Consider the following 9,422-nt stretch of genomic DNA (forward strand, 5'->3'; position numbering starts at 1 on the left):
CTGGGAGGTAAGGCAAGCTCATAAGCAACCTCCCCAATGTAAGCACGTAATTTTTGCCCTATATGAGAATTACTCCCAAAAAATCCCAAATAAAACAATTTTCCTTTGTGTGCAATTTTTGTGTTCTTCGTGGCATTTCTGTGTAATTATTTGCATTTTTGTCTATGCATGTTTATTTGTTAGATTAATAAAAAATATAAAAAATATGTCGCATTTTCATTTAGTATTTATTTAAGTTTGTTTTACAAAAATGAGAAAATCATAAAAAATAATGTACGTTGCATTTTTAGCATTTAACGTCTAAATTGTGCGATTTTATCGTTAATTGCTATTTAAATGTGAGATAATAGTTATTTGGAATTATTTAGTATTTTTTATAAGTTAATTTAGTTTATAAGTTAATTTAGAATTTTAGTTTTATTAATTAGGAAGTAAAAGAAAAGAGCGCAAGAATATAAAAGAAAATCGGAATTAGGCCTCTTTTTCAATTTTGAACCACAAGCCCAAATATACCCAACCATCCTCTACGACCAGGTCCATTCCAAACCGAGTCGACCCAGTCCATAACCCCAAAGACCCAACACCCCTTCCCTATCTTTCATTTAAAAAACAAAACCCTAAAAATTTTCACTGTTGAAAACTCCCATCCGCCCCCCTTCCTTATCTTTTTCTTCTCCATCACCTTCCCCAAGCAAGCAACCATGGCTGCCCCCCCCATCCTTCCCCTTCACCACACTCACACACACACACCCCAACAGCAACACACACACACACACAACAACCCACACACACACAACAACACATACACACACACAGTCTTCGTCGTCTTCAACCAAATGACCCTACTGTGTCGCCATGGCTGCTGCCTTTTCCTCTTCGTCAAGCTCCAGCAACCATTGCGCGAGTTGTCAGGCTTCACCCTCTTCGTCGTTGTCACGTTGCCGGAAAACCTTTAGTCGAACCAGCAACTCCGTCAAACCAAAACAGTCCATCGTCGACGACCATCCTCGCACCATGGACGACCCAACAACTAGCTCGCTGCTGCTGGTGTTGCTGCTTCATCCAGCTCTCCAGTTTCTCCTGCTACGTCCATCGACCTCCCATGTCCATCACCGTTGTTGCTTCTGCTACAGCCATGGACGACCACGGGCTTCTCCATTACGTTGCTGCTGCCTTGGTCTCGTCCGTGTTGTTGTGGCTCGATGTTGCTGCTTCGTCCAGCTTCGTTCAACATCCATGGTGGCCACTGCTCAACCACAAACAACTGCTGCTCGACGATCTTCAATTTCAATCCGTCAAGGCCGTTATGTGTTATTTTGAGTTCGTCAAGTTTAAAAGGAAGGTGAGTTTGTCGTTGAAGTCAAGATCCGTTAGGGCATTGGCAGTCTTGGTACGATAATCGTTTCCGGACAGTTTGTTTTCGTTCAAGTTCTTCGTCGTTTAGATCTGGTTAGTGGGTTTGAGTTTCATTTTTGTCCGCATTTTGTTTTGATATTCTCGAATCTAAAATCGGTAAACGTTTGATTCTTGTTTTGTTCGTGTTTGTCGTTTTGTTAATTTATTTATTTTTTCAATTTGTTCATGTTAGTTTAATATCGTTAGATTCAAATTGAAATTTAATTAATTATTTTTCAGTTTGTTTTATTAATTTAAAAGGATTTAATTTTAATATAGAAGAGTGTTGGTTTAAATCGCTTGAATCCGTTGTTTGTTGTAGATTTAATTCGTGTTCATTTTGTTTGAAGTTCGTTTTTAATTCAGTGATTTAATGTGAAGTTATGTTTTGGTTTTTAATTTTTTTTGATTCAATGTATCTTTGTTATAATTTTGTTGGATTTATTTTAAAAAAAAATCAATTGATTATTTGAAGTTTAGTGATTTGAATATGTTTATTTGTTTTGTTTAAGCTTAATTCGAGTTTAATTCGAATTTGAATAAAACTTGCTTGTTATTGTTGTTGAATCTTTTCATTTATGTCCATACTTTGTTTGATTATTCTTGAATCCGAAATTAGTATAAGTTTGATCTTCTTGTTTGATTGATTATCATTTTTTGATTATTTCTTCAGTTTGTTTCATGATCTTGTTTAGTTTAAAATAGAAATTGTTGGTTGTAATATTGTTAGATTTAATTTTAAGTTCAAATGATTATTGAATTTAGAAATCTGAATATACTTGTTTGTTGTTGAATCTGAAAGTAGGTTTGTTTGTTGTTAAAAAAATATTGTTCAATCAAAATAATTTTAGTTGTTTCTTTGTTGTTCATCATTTAGTTTGAATTTGTTGTTGAAAATTGTTTAGAAATTGATCATATTTGTTGTATTTTGGTTGAAATTGATTAGGTGAATTGGTTATAGCTGATGGGGGTAGTTTGGTAATTTGCAGTACGTTCAAGGGTAAAATGGTAATTTTAGTAAGGTTAGAGGGGTATTTTTGGAATTAAAATTCTGAACAATTATTTATTTTGAGTGCTCTGTCAATTAGGATTAAAATAATATTAAAATAATCAATAATGGGGGGACAAGATATAATGGTGGGGAATAATACAATTGTTTAATATAAATATGGGGGACAAGATATAATGAGGTATTTTTTTAATGTAGTGAGGGACAAAACATTAGGTAGTGGGATTAAAAGAGGATGAGTGGAAAGATAGTGGGTTTTATGTTTAAAAAATGCTGAAAGATGGGGATAAATAGGGAGACTTGATCAGATTTTAAGAGGGGACAGGGAAGAAAGACAGAAAAAGAAGGAAGAGAGAGAAAAAAGGAGTTGAATTTTAAGAGAGGGAAAAATTCCGAAAATACTAAGACTCCAAAAATAAAAAGAAAAACATTCTGGAAATTCAAGAGAAGAATAGTATACACCTGATATACAATTTAAATATTCTGATATACGGATTTAGAAATTAAGGGTTGAACATTAATTAGTCTTTCAAATCTGAAAAGATTACCTTGGCTTCTGTCCGTTGATTGTTGTTGGTGTTTCTGGATTTTTATCTGGATTTCGTAAATTAGGCATTAAGGCATGATTTGAGTTCAAGCAAGATTAAAAGAACGTTTAAGTCTAATAAACTTTCTAATAAGCTTTAGTAATTATGGTTAAATCTAGTTTCAAATGGTTGTGAATAATTAATCTCAATAGTTTTTTTATAACAATGCTGAGTTTTAATCTAGCTATATTTGATTCTTTTGAATATTAGTTGTCGAATTTTTATTATATTTATAATTTCGAATTTTTTGAGTAAAATTCCTTTTCATCAATATTTGTATTAATCTAGCAATTAATATGCCATGTTTTATTAAAATAATAATAAAAAAAAAGCGTAATTAATTAGGATTTTCTTTCTTTATTTTAGAGACTAATTTTAATAGAAAAATGTAGTCGCATTAAGATTTGTCCATTTAAAATAAATGAGATGAGCCTCGCTTAGTAAAATGTATAGATTGCGGGGCCCTCACAAATGTATGTGTAAGCACGTGATTTTTGCCCTATATGAGAATTACTCCCAAAAAATTCAAAATCAAATGATTTTCCTTGGTGTGCAATTTTGTGAGATTTTGTGATATTTTTGGATAATTATTTGTAGTTGTCTGTGTTTGCTTATTTGTTAAATTAATAAAAAAATACAAAAATATGTCGCATTTTGCATGTAGAATTTAATTCTACAATTGTTAGTAATTAAATTAGTTTTACAAAAATTAAAAATTACAAAAATAGGCATCTTTTGCATTTTTAGCATTTAATGTCCAAATGAACAATTTTATGCTTAATTATTACTTAATTGTGCGTTAATTGTTATTGAGAGTTAATTTGCGCTTTTATAACTTAATTTAGTTCTTAATAATAATTTAAGTATTTTTATAATTAACTTTTAGAAAATAAAAGAAGAAAAGATAATAAAAATTCAAAGATAAATCGGATTGGGCCACTTCTTCAAATTTTAACCCCAGGCCCAAATAATTGCCCAATCTTCTCCATGACCCAGTCCACTTCAGAACGGGTCGACCCGGTCCGCCCCATTAACCCAAATGCCCAACACCCATTCTTCATTTGTCAAAAACACAAAACAAAACAAAAGAAAAAAGGAACAAAAAACCCTAAACCATCCGCCCCCTCCATCTTCTTCTTCTCCAAACCTTCAAACTCTAAGCTCCCAACCATGGCTGCTCGTACCAGCCTTCTTCTTCGTCGACAACCACTCCCTCCATGGCTAACCCTTCCACCACCAAAACCACCGTCGACCCTACTGTCCAAACGCCATAACCACCGCGAAACCACCAATCCGGACTCCCTCACGTCCAAACACCACCACCCAAACACCTGTCCGACTCCCTCACGACCACTCCTCCTCCTAGCTCCATAAACCAGTCGTAAAACCAGCTCCAGTTGCACGAAAATGGTGGCTCAAACCACGTCGCGCTTCATCTTCCTCACCATCTTGCCCAAAACGATCCCTCCTTCCACGTCAAGCAGCAGCAACTGCTGCTGCGTTATCCAAACTCAGTCACGTCCAAACAACCCTCCGACGCCGCTGCTTCTCCTCCTTCCTCCTAGCTGCTGCTTCATCGTCCAAACCCCACCGTCGCCGCTGCTTCTCCTCCTTCCTCCTAGCTGCTGCTTCATCGTCCAAACCCCACTGTCGCCGCTGCTTCTCCTCCTTCCTCCGAGCTGCTGCTGCCGCGCTACTGCTGTCACTGCCCTCTTCTGGGTTTCTTGATTCCCGTTGATGCTGTTGCTTCATCCTGTTCGAGCATGGTTGCTGATGGCTGCTCGTTTCTGCTTTGGACTGTTGCATGACTGTTGCGTCCAGCCGTAAATCGCCATCGCCAGCACTGTTTGGTCGAGTTTTAGTTGAGTTCGTCGAGCGTCATTTTGAGTTCGTCAAGTTTAAAAGGGAGGTGAGCTCGTCGTTGAGTCCGGACAGATTTATTCCCATTCGAGGTTTATCGAAACAGTCCGTACGTATTTCGTTTCAATCCGGTTAGTAGATTTTGAGTTTTATGTTTGTCCATATTTCGTTTTGATATTTCTCGAATCTAAAATCGTTAGAAATGATTTTTTTTTGTTTTGTTCATGTTCATATGTTTTGTCGAATTAATTTTCAGATTTCAAATGGAAATTTAATTAGTTGTTTTTCATGTTTATTTCATGTGTGTTTTATTGTTTAGGTAAAAATTTGTTAGTTTAATGTTTGCTAGATTCAAATTGAAATTTAATTGATTATTTCTTCAATTTGTTTCATGTTGTTATGTATTTTCCAGAAATTATTAATGTTGTTTGAATCATTTAGTCCGTCATGTTTTGTTGCTTAAAAAATAGATTTAGTTCATGTTCATCTTTGTTTGAAGTTCATGTTTAAATCCAGTGATTTAATGTGAGTTTATGTTGGTTTTTGATTTGTTGATTTAGGTTGAATCATATATTTTTGTTGTTTGTATTGTTGTATCTTTGCTCATCCATTGATGGTCTAGATTAACCAGGATTGGTTCCCAATATGGTTGATTCATTCCATTAATTTTGAGTTGTGTTGTTCATCGTGTTCATATAATTTGTCGTTGAAGATTGTTGAGAAATTGGTCATCTTGGCTATATTTTGGTTAAGTTATGATTAATTGATTGTTTAGAGCTGATGGGGGTAATTTGGTAAATTGCATTGCATTCGGGGGTAGATTTGTAATTGCAATAAGGTCGGAGGGGTAGTTTGGTAATTGAACATTATTTTGATTCTTTATGTTAAGCATGTGAGACAAAATATAATGGGGTGTGATTTTTGATGTACTTGTTTAATATAATGGGGGACAAGACAAATTATAATGGGAGGGAATATTGTACTTATTTAATGTAAGCATGGGGGACAAATTGTAATGGGTTGTGGTGGAAGTATTTATTTAATGTAGGCATGGTGGATAAAGTTTAAAATAAAGAAAATATTAATAAGTGGGACAAAGCATGCCTTGGAAGAATAATTTCGGGTTGGGAAATTGAAGACTTGTCTTGCTATATATAGAGTCATTCTTGACTTGAAGAAAGAAGAAGATTTGAGAGAAAAAGGGGGGACGGGAATTAGGACTGGAACATTAAGAGGGAAGGAGACCCGATTTGAACATTAAAAGAAAACAGATTTTTACACTTAAGAGCGGACATACTTGAAACATTTTGAGAGTAAAAGAGAAATGCAATTTGAACTTTCACTCGAATAATTTCCGTTTGCTTTTCTCGAGTGTTATTCAAAAATCCGAAACTACTGCATCTTGTATCTTTTCTCTCCTCTGCTTTGATTGTGATTGCACTTTGGTATTGTTGAGTTTTCAATCTGTTACTGGGTTATTTTACTGGTCGTTACTGGTTTGCGGTGTTGCTGAATCTGCTGTTGCTGTGGTATTATTGCTGCTGACTTCTCCTTCTTTTGTTCTTGTACTGCTGTTTTCAGGTACACATTTGTACAATCTCGGCTTGAAGCAAAAAAAAAAATGAAATATTAATCAGGATTTGTTCCTGTTGAATTCCTCCTGTTTAGATTTGTGGTTGAATATAATTTTTCTTTCTTTGTATAAAGATGTAGTTGAATGATTAATGAGTAATGATGTTGCATATGTATAATTTCTTCATCTAATAATGTTAGTTTAAATTAATCGGAGAATAATTAATCTGTTTTTGATATTATTGTGTATCTATCTCATGTTCTAGCATTAGTAAATAATAGAATGTAGAATTAAAGCAGTTTTCCTTGTACAAACGCGATCGCAATTTTCCGTTCACATTAGTCGTAACTTAATAACTGATAAGTTACGTTTTTCAGCATGTAATTAATTAAGAAATTTTCTTTTGCTTTTAGAGACAAACTTAATAGAAGAAATGTAATCACTGTAGGTTTATCCTTAAAATAAAATGAGACGAGCCTCGCCAAATAAATCACACATCGCTGGGGCCCTCAATAAATACATAATCATTGACTAGACTTTGGATTTGGCTGTTTAATGAACGTTCACGGCTTCTTCCTAAAATAACAATACGTTAGTCTCTTTAGGACGCGCCCTAATAAATCTTACCTTCTTAAACTCGGGTGCACATTTATGTGACCCAAATCCAAATCTCAACGGAGTCGAAATGTGTCTATAATCACGGGTACATTGATTGTGACGTGGTTCGAGATGCGTGTCCATGACGTTGCAAACTCCTTTTAAAAATAAGAATGAGATGAGCCTCGCCGAATAACAATACAAAATTGCGGGGCCCTCAGTAAATATTTACTTTAAGATTGCTTAGACTTCGGGATGGACCGTTTAGCAAAATTCCACGGCCCTACCCAAAATAACGATGCGCTAGTCGCTTTAGGAGCGTATTTAATAATGTTATCTTCCTAAACTCGGGTGCACATTTATGTGACCCAAATCCCAATCTCAATAGAGTTGAAATGTAGCTCTAACCACGGGTACATTGATTGTGACGTGGTTCGAGATGTGTTTCCACGATGTTGCAATTCTTGATAAAAATAACAGTAAATGATAAAAGCGGTTAAAAGTTAAATTTTTGCACATAGGTTCAACATGTATTAAATCAGATAATCAAGCCGAATATGACAGTTGAGCGACCGTGCTAGAACCACGGAACTCGGGAATGCCTAACACCTTCTCCCGGGTTAACAGAATTCCTTATCTGGATTTCTGGTACGCAGACTGTAATATGGAGTCATTCTTTTCCTCGATTCGGGATTAAAATTGGTGACTTGGGACACCCTAAATCTCCCAAGTGGCGACTCTGAAATAAATAAACCAATCCCGTTTCGATTGTCCTTTAATTGGAAAAAACTCCCTTCTACCCTCTCGGGTGCGGAAAAAGGAGTTGTGACAGCTCTGGCGACTCTACTAGGGATTGTGTAACCCAGAACCACTGGTTCAGGGTTAGAAATTCGAGCTTAGATAAATTGTTATATTTGGCTTTATCTGATTTTTACATGTTTGGAGCCTAATGTGCTAAATGCTGCTTTTAACGCTTTGATATTATCTGAACTGTATATAAACTGTGCCGAAACCCATCTTCTCTCTGAGTCTTCTGAATCATGAAGAAGGGTGTACTTCGTACGACTTCTTTTCTGTATAGTGTCAAGTCCCAATTTAGAACGAGGTTTGGATAAGTCGCAAAGCCGGTGAAGCTTCTGTATTCCTGGACTGCCGCCTCCCCCTCGGCTCGAGCTGTACGCTCGGGTAAACCAGGTCTAGAACAAACACCCAGGTTCTGAACCTAGTATAACAAAGCCACATGCCGGAGCCCTAGTAGGAACGCTTATCTGCATCATATGCATCTGACTTTGGAGGCTCAACGCAGGGGTTGGGTCTGTCTAGGACAGGTGTACCAAAAAATGAAAGTGACCATCCTGATGCATCTTACTTGCTACTACTTGCGCATTTATTTGATTCGGACTTGTGTGCTGACTCACTTGTGAATATCAGGAATAATATTTTGAAATTGAAAAAAAAGAATTAGCGGTTAGGGAATTGATTGTTTATTTTTGAAAAAAAAACAAATGCCCAAATACTGTCAAAACTCTGCCGAAATTTTAAGAAAATGAAAAAAATATCTTATTAGTTTGTTTTATTAAAAGCTAAGAAAAGAAAAAAAAAGTCATTGTTCTGTTTTGTTTTTCAAAAAAAAAAATAGAAAAAATATATAGTTTGTCTTGCCATGAAAATGAAAATGAAAAAGAAAAAGAGTCTTATTTTTAAAATGGGTTTTTTTATTATTTATTTGCTTATGAAAATGCAAAAAAAAAAAAGAGTCTTTCATTATTTGTCGCAAATATATATATATATATATATATATATATATATATATATATAAATCCGAAAAGTTTTTTTATTTCCAAAAGATATATATATCTTTATTTGTTGCAAAGAGTATTTGTCTTGCCAAGAAAATTCAAAGTAAAATTCCAAAAAGATATGTCTTGCAAAAATAATATAAATATTTTTATTTTCCATTGTTGATAAAACAAAAATAATAAAAATGTTTTCTTTTAAAAAAAAAACCGAAAATATTTTGATTCTTCTTTCAAAATTGAAAAGAAAATTCAAAATTCAAAAAATATTTTTTAGAAGCATTTCTTTTATTAAAAGTAAAATTCCAAAAATATTTTCTTTTTTCTTTAGAATAAAAAAAAACAAATGAAAATTCAGAAAAAAAATATCTTCCTTTTACTTTTGAAATTCTCAAAGTTCAAATCAAAAGAAAAGGAATTTTTACAAGTCTTTCTTTCAAAAGAAATCAATCAAAAAAAAAAATATATACTCCCTTTCTTCTTTTGAAGCAGTTCTTTCACAAATTCCAATTAAAAAAAAATGTTAGTTCATTTACTTATTCACGAGGCCCGAACTACGCGGGTTTGATTCTCACCGGATGTGAGATACGTAGGCAACCCTCTTC

This window comes from Nicotiana tabacum, chromosome 3 (assembly GCF_000715075.1).
Source record: "Nicotiana tabacum cultivar K326 chromosome 3, ASM71507v2, whole genome shotgun sequence".
In the NCBI taxonomy this organism is placed as follows: domain Eukaryota; kingdom Viridiplantae; phylum Streptophyta; class Magnoliopsida; order Solanales; family Solanaceae; genus Nicotiana; species Nicotiana tabacum.